The sequence below is a fragment of the Triturus cristatus genome, chromosome 11 (assembly GCF_964204655.1).
Source record: "Triturus cristatus chromosome 11, aTriCri1.1, whole genome shotgun sequence".
Lineage (NCBI taxonomy): Eukaryota > Metazoa > Chordata > Amphibia > Caudata > Salamandridae > Triturus > Triturus cristatus.
This window is the reverse complement of record NC_140594.1, coordinates 813,983,323-813,998,020: the sequence shown is the minus strand read 5'-3', so window position 1 is coordinate 813,998,020 and position 14,698 is coordinate 813,983,323. Positions and strand designations below refer to the sequence as shown.

General features: G+C 44.0%; 1 protein-coding gene across 1 annotated transcript in view; it reads left to right on the top strand.

Annotated features, from left to right (window-relative positions):
- Positions 1 to 11,845: 11,845 nt before the first annotated feature.
- The window catches only part of LOC146785475 (phospholipid scramblase 1-like), a 454,376-nt gene continuing 451,523 nt past the window's right edge, over positions 11,846 to 14,698 (top strand). The window contains exon 1 of the mRNA XM_085634540.1: positions 11,846 to 12,035. The gene's annotated coding sequence lies outside the window, so the exon portion shown is untranslated. The remainder of the gene's footprint in view (positions 12,036 to 14,698) is intronic.

The following is a 14,698-nucleotide window of genomic DNA, read 5'->3' as shown; positions in this document are numbered from 1 at the left end:
AGCAAATGCCATTCGTTTCAAGGAAATAAGTCCTCTGGAGTCAATAGTAAATTGTAAACTAGGAAGATTTATTTAAATAATTCAAGGTGCAATACAGAAGGCAAAAATGAGTAGTCGAAATTATTATTTAATCAATAAAGAGAATCAGCATAAGGTTCAATCAAATGCAGTAGAATGTTTGGCATGAAGTCAAGATTCAGAGCAAAAATATTCTAAGCCCAAAGCATGACACAAACTGACACAGGGTCACACTCTAGAAAAGGGGCAAACGAGACTGGCTCACCTCCAAAGTGTACCATCTTTTATAGGAAAATTCAATATAGAAATCAATAGAAATTGCAAAGTCAACATATGGTGAGCAAAGCTTAATGAATCACAATACATAATTATTCAAAGTCACCTAATATCACCATGCTAGCACTGTCCCTTCAATTATTATTAATTTACCTATTCTGAGCTAATATTATCGGATGTAGTAGTACAAATCTAGTTACAAAACAATAGACATCACAGAAATTATTAGGCCTACAGTATTATAAGCAGGAAAAGCCATGAATGTAGCAACAAGTTCATCTGTACTTCTTCAAGAACAGCATGTCATCACAAAACATCAGTGTGGTGCCAAAATGAGAATGAAAAGACACATCATGCCCGTGTTAAAAACCCAACATGGAAGTTGGGCCTAATTAGGGCTTAGTTTATTCAAGTATAGGAAGATATAGTTTTGCAAAGTGCAGCGTTTTTGTTTTAGTGCAGAAATGTTCATGATGTTTAGCACACATTTTTATTATATCAAAGTCATCGTCATCATGAGTTTGACAGTTCTTATGTGATGTGTTTTTCACTCATTGATAAAAAGGTTAAAAATGCTTCAGGGCACGCACAAATCAAGCCTCGTGACCTTCAACAAAACACGATTGAACACGCAGGATGCAAAATAATACAGCAACGACATTATGAAGTGCCATGCTTCATTTTTATCAGAACAAAATGGCAGCTGTAGCTCAGCAAAAAGGTTACTTTTGCTATTGGGGTTTGACCTCTTGGTTTTGAGCTGCGCTGTAAATCGGAACAATTGTGTTTCTTTTAACCTTGCGATTCTGGGTTTTACTATTGTCTTAGCATATTGTATGTTATTTTACATTTTCATCTGTGATATTTGCCTGCAATCCCTGTTTGAGATATTGTATATTCTGTGCATCATGTGGCGCACACCCAAATGACCACCATTATTTGACACTCAAATCCCAGCTTGGAGACGGCTTGTGATTCTTCGATCCTATCTTTAAATGGCTTTTGTTCTTTGTTTCAAAAATGTGCCGAAAATATAGTGGGTAAAGAACTGCTTCACCATCTGCCTGTTTTACCCCGAAAATTTAAGAAGCGGTGTGCAGAGCAAAGAAGAAGCCGATAAGCAATAATGTGGACTGTTATACCCTCACAAAATGATGCAATAATTATTGAGTCCTGTTCACATTTTTGCCACAATTTCTTTAGTTCAAATGCTTAGAAATATAAGGCTTCTCTTACAAAAGAGAGATGGATGGAGGACCCTTGTCAACAGGAGTAGTCCCTAGCCTCTTTCTGAGGCCCAATCAAAAGAATTTCACAGTCTACCAAACTGGTGAGGAGGTATTCGTGTTGTGGTATGTTACTACACAGACAAGCAAAACACAGCGAGCAGCATTCACGCTGCCACCGCTCCTCTCATTTGATGCATTTATACGGACCAATCAGTGGTGGATGTTGGATCGTAACCTGAGTTTGGAGATGGATTGCTCATTGCTCAGTGCCGATTTATATAAATACACACAGGGTTGAATTGGAATAAAAAATTCAAAAATAGGCTCTGCCACCCTAAAAAAAAGGCCACATTTGTGGATTGCGGCTTTTCGTAAAACACTGCTCCAGTGTTTTAAGTATTGCGAAAAGATGGTGGTGGTGGTGGGGGGGGGTTACTTGGGGGGGAGGGCTTGGGTGTGTCTAAAAGAGGCATGTTTTCTTAACTTCGTTGAATTTTGTTTTTTAATTGCAGATGTTGCCAGGATTCTTTGTGCACAATTAGTTCACAATGGTGAACAACATCTGAATGTAAATGAGGCCACTTCTGCTCAGACCCCCTGCTTAGTCTGCATAGTTAATGTCTTGTTAATTACCGGTAATCTTCATTACCCCGATTAGGGTCCTCCTCGTCCCAGTCCTTACAAAGTGAGGCCGTCCTGCCTCCAACCAGCCAATGAAAACGCCAGAAAACACAAAGTCAAAGGACACATAAACCCCTCCCACCCACCGCCATGCCTGTTAGACACAAGCACAGCGGGAGGGAGGGAGGGAGGGAAGAGGACTGGGACGAGGAGGACCATAATCGGGGTAATGAAGATTACCGGTAAGTAACAATATATTACCCCCTCATGGGTACTCCTCATCCTAGTCCTTACAAAGTGAGGAACTCACAAGCAGAGAACCAGGAAGAAAACCGCAGGACACCAGGGATCCATGCAAAAAGTACAAAACTTTAATCAAATAAATGATCAACGAACAGCAGTGTTCAGAACGCCAACAACAAAACTGTCAACAGATGCATGTAAAACATCAAGTTGATAATGCCGGACAAACGTGTGATGGGACTGCCAGGTGGCAGCTCTACAAATCTCCTGAATAGAGACCCCTGCTACCTCAGCCCAGGAAGGAGACAAACAGGGCAGGAGTAAGCCGAAACTCCAGCGAACGCTGGAGGTAAATCTGAAGAGCCCTTAGAACATCCAAAGAAGAAGAAACAAGGGAATCCCCCTCCACAGGCAAATCAGGAAGTATCACCTCCTGCTGCAATTGGAACTTGGAAGAGACTTTATGCAGAAAAGCCAGATCAAGCCGTAAAACAACCCGATCCTGCAGGAACTGCTAATAAGGGTAAGAAATGAGCAAGGCGCCCAACTCACCCAACCGACGAGCGGAGGTGATAGCCAGCAAAAAAAGCCACCTTAGCAGACAACCACAAAAAGTCCTCCTCCAACAAGGGCTCAAAAGGGGGCAACTGCAGACCCTGCAAAACAGTAAAAAAATCCCAAGAAGGCACGAGCACAGGAGAGACCAGACAACGAAGCCTAAAGCTCCGAAGAAGCCGACTCACCAAAGGGGCAACAACCTCCAAGGAAGCTCCAGAACACCGACAAGCACGAACCGCCACCCACTGAGCAGACAAAGTGGAAGGGAAAAGGCCCTTCAAAAAAACATCACGGAGAAACTCCACCACAGAAGCAGGATCCTCAAGCATAGGATCCACACCATGCGAAGAACACCAAGAGACAAAAGAGCCACAATGTCAACCACAGCATTTGAGGGTCGAAGGCCGATGTGATAACTGGATTTCATGAGCCACCTCAGAAGAACAGCCCAAAGACTCCAATGTCAACCGCTCAAGAGCCAGGCTGTCAGTTGCAAATGACGAAGACAAGGCAGAGACAGGAGCGGACACTGAAGAGGAGCCGGAACCAAAGGAATCCGAACAAACCGGACCCCGCCAGCCGCAACAGGAGAGGAAACCAAAGGTGACAAGGCCAGAAGGAAGCAATCAACAGGACTGACACCCTCTCCCTCTGAATCTTCTGCAGCACCCTCAGGAGGAGGGGGAATATGAGGGAAGCCATACAGAAGGCTCGAAGGCCGGGGAATCGAAAGAGCATCCACCACCCAAGCCTGAGGACACATCATCTCTGAACAAAACCTGGGGAGAAGAACGTTGTGAGGTGAGGCAAAGAGATCGATCCAGGGGGTCCCAAACCGAAGACAAAGGGCCTGGAACAGAGGAAGAGAGAGATAGTACAGAACAGAGGCTGGAAGGTTGCGGCTTAAAGCCACCGCATGAAAATTCACCTGCCCTAGAATGTACACAGCCCTCAAGGCCAACAGGTAAGATTTCGCCCAAGCACAAATCATGGAGGCCAGCAGGTTCAGAGACACGCACTTGGTCCCTCACTGATGGTTCAAGTAACAACGAGCCACCTGATTGTCGGTACGAACCAACAGATTTTTCCTGTGGAGATGAACCTGAAAGAACTACACCTCCTCCCAGATGGCTGGCAACTCCCGTCAGGTCGAGGAACGGGCGCTGTCCTTCCAAGACCACTGACCCTTAGCATCCAAGGACCCCAACGTGGCCCCCCAACCCCAAAGACTGCCATCTGTGGTTAACAAAAGGGGAGGTGGAAGACAAAACCGCACCCCGTCTCCAGATTGGGAGTGTGAAGTCAACAGGCCAAGTCTTGAACCACAGCAGGAGAGAGAGGAACCAGAGTCTTGTAATCGCCCGGGAGGAGTCCCACCAAGCCAACAGATGAGTTACCAAGGGCATGAGATGTAGGTGAGCCGAAGGAACCACAGCAGTGGTGGCAGCCATCAACCCCCGGACCCGCAACCAAATATGAGCGAGGGCAGAGGGACGGCTCAACAGAGTCTGCAGGGAAAGGATCTGAACAGCAAGGAGAAACACAGCCCCCAGAGAGGTGTCGAACAGACCCCCGATGAACTCAAGTCTCTGAACGGGATCCAGATGAGACTTGGCCAGATTCAACTTGAACCCCAGATCCTGGAACAAGGTCAACGTAGCCTCCACCGCCAGAAAATCCTTAGGAAAGGAGGAAGCCGAGATCAAACAATCATCAATATAGGGAAACACGGAGAAACCCGGAGGCTGTAAAACCCCCACAGCAGGAGCCAATACCTTGATAAAAGTCCTGGTAGCAGTGGAGAGGCCGAACGGCAAAACCTGAGACTGGAAATGCATCCCCTGGACAGCAAATCTCAAGAACCGCTGACTGGCAGGATGGACTGGAACGTGAAAATAGGCATCTTCCAAGTCCAGAGAAGCCAAAAAATCTCCCTCCTGGATGAAGGGAATGACAGACTGCGAGGTGACCATCCGAAACTGATCCAACTGCACCAACTTGTTCAAAGTTAGGAGATTCAGAATCGGGCGGAAGGAACCATCTGGCTTTGGGACCAGTACCAGATGGGAATAGAATCCTGGGCCCATTTCTTCCACTAGAACTAGTACAACAGCCCCCTTTGACAACAACATGGCAGCGCCAGACAACATGGCAGACCGCCTTACTGGGTCTCTTGACAATGGGGTAACTTGAAAGTAATCCAGAGTGGGAGGACCCCGGAAGGGAATCTGGTAACCCACCCTGATGACAGATAAGACCCACTGGTCGGGAATCAGAGCTGACCAACGGTCCAGAAACAATAGGAGCCCCCAAAACGGCATAGTCACTCCATCCCGCACCAGCGGGAAGCTGCTGATGCGGTTGCTGAGGCCGGGATTTATAATGGAATGCGACACCCCGACCACGAAAGGGCTAAGAAGAGAAAAGCCCCCTGAAAACCCCTGTTTATTAAAAAAGGACTTTTTCTTAGGCACAGGCTGAAAAGGCTTCAACGTCTTCTTTTCTTCCACAGAGCGTTGCACCATTACATTCAAATCATCCCCAAAGTGACGGGGGCCCTCAAAAAGCAGCTTATGCACCAAGGCCTTCTGAGCAGCTTCAAGACACCAAGGTTTGGTCCAGAGAGACCTCTTACCAGCCACCGCCGCCCCGGCAGCCGAGGAGAAGGCCCACAAGGAATCAAAAGTCATATCCAAGAGGAATTGCGCCAAGACTTCCATCTGAGCAACGCAGGAGTAGGGTCCCCCTGATCCTGCAGACAGTCAAAGAACTTCTCAAAATCCTTCAGAAGGACCTGTGAAGCATGGGCCGCATCAGTGCTAGCATGCACCCAAAAATGAGAAGCTGCATAAGAACGATTGGGAACAGATTCCACCTTCAGCTCCACCGGGTCCGTCAGGGAAGCCTCCTCCGATGACAAAGAGGAAGATGAAGCGGAAGCCATGGAGGACAAAGATAATTGCCTTTGGGAACTGGGGGAAACTGGGTGTCAAAGTCTGCCATACGATACCACTTCCCCAGAAAGCGAGCAATACCCTGCTTATCAACCTCAAGCCATTCCTTAGTCAGTATATCCTTCAGGACATCATGGAAGGGAAGGTCATCCACCACAGAGGAACTATACTGGGAGTAAAACCCCTCATCAGATAATGATTTAGGGTCAAAACCAAGCACCTCCCGAATATGGACCAGCATGTCTGAAAAAACCTTGCTCTGGACATACTTTCCCTTAGGGAAATTTTCCATGTCCTCCTCATCATCCTTCGACCTCTTCGCCCCAGGCTCCAGCAGTGCAGGCTGGACAGCAGAATTGATCAACTCCCGCAAGTCAGCCCTGGAAATCTGCAAAACGTCATCCTCTTGCAGGTCCTGGACATTATGCTGCTTTGAAACTGCCTTTGCAGGCACCGGAGAAGAAGCCCCATCACTCATGGCGAGCAAAAAGGAGTAAACCCCAGTGCCCAGCAACCTCCAATAAATACTGACCCCAATTAACCATGTCTTGTGCCGTGAGACCGGAAAAAAACAGCCAAAGGGCAGCCCTGCAGTCTCCACCCACAGCCATGTACATTCAACATGGCCACGGGGGCCGGACGCTGCTTGCAACCTCCCGCTCCGGAACGACCCAGGGCCAGGACATCAGGAGAGCTCCCTGCCCCAGCCCAGCACATGCGCGGGGAACGTCCTGACCCAGGAGTGCGGACGTACCATGCAGAGAGTGAGACATAATTCAAATCAGAACAAGCATTGGCATAGCCAATAGGTCTCGCCTTTAGGACAATATAAGTGTTTAGCCATGCAACAGTTGCATAACTAAATACTTATAAGGTCCCAAAAGCGAGACATATTGGCTATGCAAAGCGGCTTAAACATCAAAGCGGCCGCTAAAGTGAAAGTAATCGCGGTAAAGCGTGGCGCGCGCGCCCGCGCACATGCACTGTAGTACTAGGCTGGCCTGGTAGCACTTTTTGGAGCCCTCTCAATAAGTCTCGCCAGACCAGCGCATACCCTGGGTCAGGCGAGACCTAAAAAGCAATACATTTTAAAAGACCTTCAACAAAGTGAAATTAAAAAACTCATGGCGTTGCAACACTTCCCATGGAAAACCGGAAACAGAAACAGGATACACAGAGCACCAGCGTTCTGACCTCCGTCAGAGGGGTTATGTGACCTTTGACTTTGTGTTTTCCTGCGTTTTGATTGGCTGGTTGGAGGCAGGACTGCCTCACTTTGTAAGGACTGGGACGAGGCGGTCCCATGAGGGGGTAATGGACCAGCGGGAGACTGGGAATGACACCTCTGCCCTGTCGTAAAAGGGAGGTAACAGAGGCCCGTCTGCCTCTGAAAAGGTTCAGGGCTGCTGGTGGCATCTGTAACAGCACAGATCGGCCACCAAGCTGCTAAAAAAAGCGGCCCATAGGTGCAACTCAGACACTGGCCCATTGCCTCTCTTACCAATCCGACCCTACGCCACGTTTTTTAGGTCTCGCCTGAGACAGCGCTTTAGCGCTGCTCTCGCGAGAGCTTTTGTAAAAGGGGGATCTGGAAGTGCAAACTAGTGCTTTTCAGGCCTCCAAATACAGTGCATGTGCGCCAGGCGCGCGCACCATTTGGCAGCCTGAAAGCACTAGTTTGCACTTTGAAATCCCTTGTTTACAAAAGCTCATTTCGCGGCCGCTTTGATGAGAACATCAAAGCGGCCGGGAAGTGCTCACCATTTGCCACCCCCTCCCTTATCCCACTTCCCTCACAATGGCAACAGCTTGTTAGAGTTTCGTTCCTATTTAAACCTGCAGACTACTAAAAGAAAATAATTCCTTTTTTTTTTACTGTTGGATGAAGCCAGATTTACAAGAGCGATAGTTCATTGCTGTTTAACCAGGTAAGGAAAATTTTCGGTGAATGTACTTTATATGGCATTTGTATTATTATAAAAAATCCCACTTTGCATCACTATTTTCATATGTACTATCTCTCGTGATACTGCATAAACACGCAGCAATTATATGTACAAACTTTGCTTTTTCAATGCCTCTGCCTAACTTTCCTTATTGCTAGGACTTTCTAACTGATTTATTTGTGGCCGCAAGGTGTTTGCCGTTCCTACCTTCACAATTTTCAAACTAACAAACGCAATAAAGCTGTTAAAAATGTTACACTGTGGGATTTTTAAAAATTAAAAGCTAGTAAGCACTGTTTAAAACTTGTTGGTGTAACCCACTGCTCCCCCGCTCAGACACTTTGCTGCAGCGGCTCCCGCTTACTATGCTAATTGTTCTATGGAGCCTGTACTTGTCCCTGCCACTCGCCGGTATGTTATCCTTCTCCCTCACTGCCTCATAATTGTTGCTCCATACAAACACGTTTCTTGGCGGCCGCAACGTGTCTGCGTCCTCCCTGAGCACCTTACAAACACTTACCTGCAGTGGCTCATGCTTACTACAGTTATTGTCTGCTGAAGCCTCTATTCGTCCATGACGCTTGCCAGCATTTTATTATCCTCCTTAACCGTCTCACCACTGAGACAGCAGCGCTACATTCTAAGATATCACAACTAATGTGCAAGAACTAACACAGCAAGGCTTTCACTCGTGCTATCTTATATAAATGTACTGCTTAAATGGACAAAGTTTGTTATGCTGTCTTAGTCACAGCTTATACCTTTATTTTAGCCCGTTTTTAAAATTATATTTTATTGTGCTGTTGTTTTAAAGGCAATCGCGTTATATCAATACATTATGTTAATATACTGCCATATGTTTTAGCCTTAATATACACACAGTGCTCTGCAAAGACACAGATAGCATCGCTATCCCTCCAAATACCACAACTAATGTACAAAAACTGAGACAGCAGCGCTATCTCTCAAACGTTACAGCCCCTGTTAATAGTATGCCTTCCAGACAGAAACACACTGTACCTCCTACTCACACATACACATAGTTGTAATCAACAGTACAATTTATTTTTGTCCATAGCTGGTGCCAGCATTTTATCCTTCTTCTTAACCGTCTCACCACTAAGACAGCAGCGCGATGTTTTCAGATACCACAACTAATGTGCAAAGACTAACACAGCAGAGCTATCACTCCTGATACTACAAAATACACATAAAATACTTTACAAGTATAAAGACAGCAGCACTATCCCTAAAAATAAAACACCTGATGTGCGATAACTAAAACAGCAGCGCTATCACTCGTGCTATTTTATATATACGTAGTGCTTACATGAATAATGTTTGTTTTTTTGTCGTAGCCACAGCTTGGACTTTCTTTTTGGCTGTTTTTACAATTGTATTTAATTGTGCTGTGTTGTTTTAAGCCAATCACGTTATATTAATAAGTACTTACACAGCGCGGCGCGCACCACGCATTGTACATAAAATAAGATCTCTTATTTATAACACACACGTTTAATCTGCAGGCGCAGGGCTGCTATGCCCCCTCACCCTTAAGGTCAGGTTTACATCGCCACAATTTAAGATCTAATTTTAAAATCACGAGTGCCAGCTACTGCAAAGCACCTATGGGCCTCTCATTTCCCCAGGTATACTGCTGCAGTCTACCACAAGCGCTGTGTAAAGGATTAATATAGCAGTGCTATCACTCAAAATACCATGCTATTCTCACACGCATAGTAATGTATAACTAAGCACAAAGATAGCAGCACTATCTTTTTAAATGACAAGTAATGTACATGGACTGAAACAGCAGCGCTATTCATCCAAAGTTACAGCCCATGCTAATAGTACTCCTTCTTGGGAAAAACACACAGTGCCATAGTACTGTTTAGTAAACGTTATCTTAACACACGGGTCAGTGCGTCACTGTTTTACCAGGAAGGGCGCAGCTCGCTCTAAGACACAGCTCTCTCTCTGCTCTCGGCACTCTGGCCCTGCGCGAAGAAGGGGGGTAGCGTTATTGCTTAAAAACCCCTTGTCTGTTCTCACAATTATGGTAACTTACTTTACACAGCGCACAGCACACCACGCATTGCAAATAAAATACCATCTCTTATACTTTATAACACAAGCACATTTAATCTACAGGCACAAGTTTGCTCTGTCTCGTCATCCTTAAGGTCAGGTTTACATCTGCACCATCTACTGCACAATCCACTGAGAGAGCAGCAGGTGTTTTCAGATAACACAACTAATATGCAAGGATTAACACAGTAGGGCTAACACTCGTGCTACCTCAAAATACACATAAAGTACTTTAAAAGTATAAAGACAGCAGCAGTATCCCTCAAAGTAACACAACTAATGTGCGAAGCCTGAGAAAGCAGCGCTATCACTCGTGCTATCTTATATATACGTAGTACTCAAATAAACAATGTTTTGTTGTCTTAGCCACAGCTTGTACTTTCCTTTGGGCTGTTATTAAAATGGAACTTTTTCGTACTGTGTTGTTTTTAAGACAATCCATTATATTAATAATTAATTGTAAGATACTGCAAAATGTTTGAGCCTCAATACACGCACAGTGCTCTCCAAAGACACACACAGCAGTGGTATCCTTACAAATACCAAATTTGATATACGAGCACTGAGACAGCGAATATCTCTCCAAGGTTACAGCCCGTGCTAATAGTATGCTTCCTAAGAACAAGCATCTGCAATGCAATAGGTCTCGCAGTTACACGAGTTAAAGCTATTGGCATTGTAAATGACAATGCCAATAGGCATTGTTATTTGCAATGTCAATAGCTCAAACTCGCGTAAATGCGAGACCTAATGCATTGCAAATGCTTGTTCTTGGCTTGCCTTTAAAACAGAATATCATTTTTGGGAAAATAAATTAAGGCTTAGCTCTTTCCCATTCACGTCTGTTTTGGCAGTCCTGTGCTTGTTTCTGGTGAATTATTTGCAAAAAGAGGATATTTCATTGATAAATGTGTTAGGAATGATAATAACCTACCACACCGCATGTAGTCAAATATTTGGAGAACATTTTTTACTGTTCAGCCCCCACTTCTCACCCGCCCCAACCCGCACTAGCCCTCCAGGTGGCATTTGATTGGATTATTTTATTGATGTGATGATGGCCAGCTCTCCTACTCGGAAAGTTTTTGGGGCTCCGCTACATAAAATGTAAGAACGCAGTCATAGAGTAACATTGGAGAGAAAAGCTGAATGTACAAGCGAACACAAGGACAAGGAGAGGACTGTCAGTCATGTTTATTCCCTCAGTCCTCTGCCTCTCTGCTATATCATAAATAGTCGTGGGGAAAAGTGCCAAAGATAAAACACCAAACAAAATAAATGCGAGTGTTTCGCCATTTCGTGATGATTCACAAACCACACAAACTTTCAAGAACACTGAAGCACCCGGGAAACGTTTCCAAAACAGCAAAAACACGAAATTCCATGAGGCGAACCCGTTTTGTACAGCGCGCGCAGAGTCCGTTCCTTCTTTGGCGAATTTCATTCATTTCTTGTTTTAGAAGGATATTTTCTACAGGCATAATCTTGAAACAAAAGTGTAAACTGTGAATCTCTGTAGCAGTTTATTTCATTTATGTTTGTAATGGCCTCTTTCAGTAAGTCACGTAAATTCATTCATAATTTGAAGAGTATAAAAAGACTTGCAATAATACCATTTTATATAATAAAGCAAACCATATTAAAGATGCGCGTCTTTACTTGTACTCTGGATGTCAAAGGAACAAGGGGCGCGGCTTTGCAATATTTATGTTGCTTTAAGCAATGGACGTAAAGATGTTGCAATGCCGGAAGTACATTCTTTTCCCTGATAAATGACCTCTAAGTAATGAGCACGAGGGACTGCAAGTTGCACATACAATGCACACATTTTAAACTGGTTCTTCCGCAAATTACCAGCCCGCTAAAAATGAAATAATCATAGCAAAGATGAAAGCACCCGGTTGTTTCAATCAGCTGCTCTGTAAGTAGGAGGCGTGGTCACGGAAGCATGCTCTTCCTGTCTAACTTGCTTCAAGTGTTTGTCTTTTGCATTATGCACTAAGGAGCGACCAGGTTGGGACGCCACAATCTACAGGTGCCCACAGAGCTCTCGCTGTCCAGGTCCAGAGGTTTCCAGCTTCGTTCCCAACTTTAGAAAACAAGTAAGTGGATTTTGGCCCGTGCTTAATTTGTGCCGGTGGTACAGGTGGTGGGCACCAGCACTCATTTTTTTATGGACTGTGATGTTTTTCATCATCAAACTTTGACCCTGAACCAGAGAGAGAAAGACAGAAAATAGGGGAAGATAGAAAAACAGTAACAAAGAGAGGAAACAAGTATTTTAATTTTATTTGAGCTCATCACTTGATCTACCAGTGCTTTTCGATCATACCTGACGGATTGTCCTGCTCAATCTATCTGTAAATATGTATTCAGCTTTTGAGAGTCTGTTTTTCCCATTGCTGCCAGATGTGCCTATGCATCCTTCATCTTCATCGGATTTGTTTCTCTAAATATGGACAGTGCTTTCCATATATGTCCATGACACATCTGGGAATAAAGGATGCTTGTCAGAGGTTGTCTTTTTCAGCATCCGTTGTCTAGTGAATATATGGGGTTCTTTTGGTGGAAGAGGTAGAGTGTGATGCCAGGATGTGTTTAATTTTTATCAGTTCAATTAAAAAATAATTTTTATTTAGACCAATTGGTCTTTAAACCACAGCATTTACAATACCATTTAAAAATGTCCACATTGCTAAATTATGTTCTTAAACATTAAGAGTCATAAAATCCTTAAAAAAATAATTCTTAACAATTTTAAAACAGTTTTATAACAGATAATTTCATTTACAATTGGAAGGCACTAGCTACTCTTACGCCTCTAATGGGGCGGGGAGCTTATATATACCTTGCATATATTTCCCAATGGCTATTGCTATATCTAAATTTTCCATATCAGCAAGAAGCTCCCATGCTTGTAAGCGCGTCCTTACACCATATTTTAAGAATATCGGACAGAGGAATAATTTACGTAAATTTAAAAATCTTCGACAATCTAATAAAATGTGTAAAATGTTGCATTTCAATCCTATCTTGCACGTACACTTGCCATCAGGTTGCATTAAAACTGATTTTATTGCGCAATTTATTATGGCTGGGTTAATGCCAATTCTTATTCTAAGTACTTCCATTCTTAACCAACGGTTCGGTAGTAAATCGAGATAGGAAAAGCTGATATCTTTCTCCCAGCTAGAACGCATGAATTCTACAGAATCTTTCCTAATGAAATACTCGCGATCTGTTACTCTAGAAAATTCTTTACCCTGCATTTTAAGTACACTCTTTATTACATTTATTTGTAGGGTCAGGGGGTCAATTTTCACATTCAAGTGATCACACATGGTCAAGAGTTTCCTTCTTGTGGCCTTAGCCCACTTTAACTCACTGGACTGGATTTCTTTCATACACCATTGGGACACCTTTATGACCTCCCCAAGACTCAAACGATTCCAAAATCTAAGAAAACTTAATTGCACCTGAATGTTCCATGCAGTTAGGCCTAAGTCCATTCTGATTGCCTGAATCATTGCCGAGCTGGGAAGTGACAATAATGATTTCAGACATTTCCCTTCTTCTTTATCCCAGGAGCTTTTACCATCAATACAAATTACTTCTGAGCCATATTGGAATTGCGGAGGGATCATGGCTTTATAGGCCGTCAAAAGTGGCTTATGGGACATATCACCATAACTATGATTGAATCTTTTCAGCCCACATACCGCTGTTTCATTTTTATGTCTTGGTCTTTCTGTAGTGAGACACTCAAATAAGTGAATGTTTTTAATGTTCTGATTCAAATACATCTGAATAATAAACCAAGTGTCAGTCTTTTAGACAATTCTGCTATGTTTGCTAATCTTAGAAGCATTGATGGGTTATGTTTCCCCTTTACTGCAGACCGTAATCAAGAAAAAAAAAACATTTTTACCGCTTTTTTGATCGAGCGCAAGCTGTCTGATTGCAAACGACCTTCAACACACCAGGAACTTACAATGGGCTTATAGGCCACCCATTGCTTACCAATGTTTGGCTTTATTGGTATTCTCATTGGCTTTCTTATTTGATGGCTTGCCTTGTCCATTTCGTTTTTATCCCTCCCATGGACAGCATAGCCTTTTTACTTGCGCCCCTCCCTTGCTCACTTTTAAGAAACTACTTTTTCTTTTGCTAAAGCACTCCATTAGCGTGCATGTGTTTTTCAGCTGTCTCCCTGCCTGCTTCTGTCCACTGTGCCATGTTGCTGTCTCGCCTGTGTTCTGCCTTCATCTCTATGTTGCCCTCTTCTTTTTGTGTCCCCCCCCAGGCGTCCTTATTTGTATCTCTCTCGTGTCCTTCTTTTCACCTTTTCCCCACACCTGGTACCCCAACCCACTTCTCCTTGTCCCCATATTTCACTGCGGTCCTATTTTTTTAATGTGACATTTATCTGTGGCAGACCAGGCAGCCAATTGCTGCCTGTCTCTCTGTTTTATAAATAAAAACTTCATTTGCATTTTTCTTACTTTGCGATCGATCACCGTCCATGGATCACTGAATAAGAAAAACGTCGCCTGAGTCACACCCATGTGCATGAAGAATAAGTCATGACGTATGCACGCGCCTATGGAAGGGCATGGCCGCGTCATTGCATGATTTTTTCCCTTTTTATCATGCTGTACTGAGTGATTATGTTTGGCAGTGCTATGCAGCCTGAACAAGAGACACTGGCAGAGCCAATAGGAAACAGGTTTCAAAGTTGAGATCTATTGGCTTTGTCAGTGCTTGT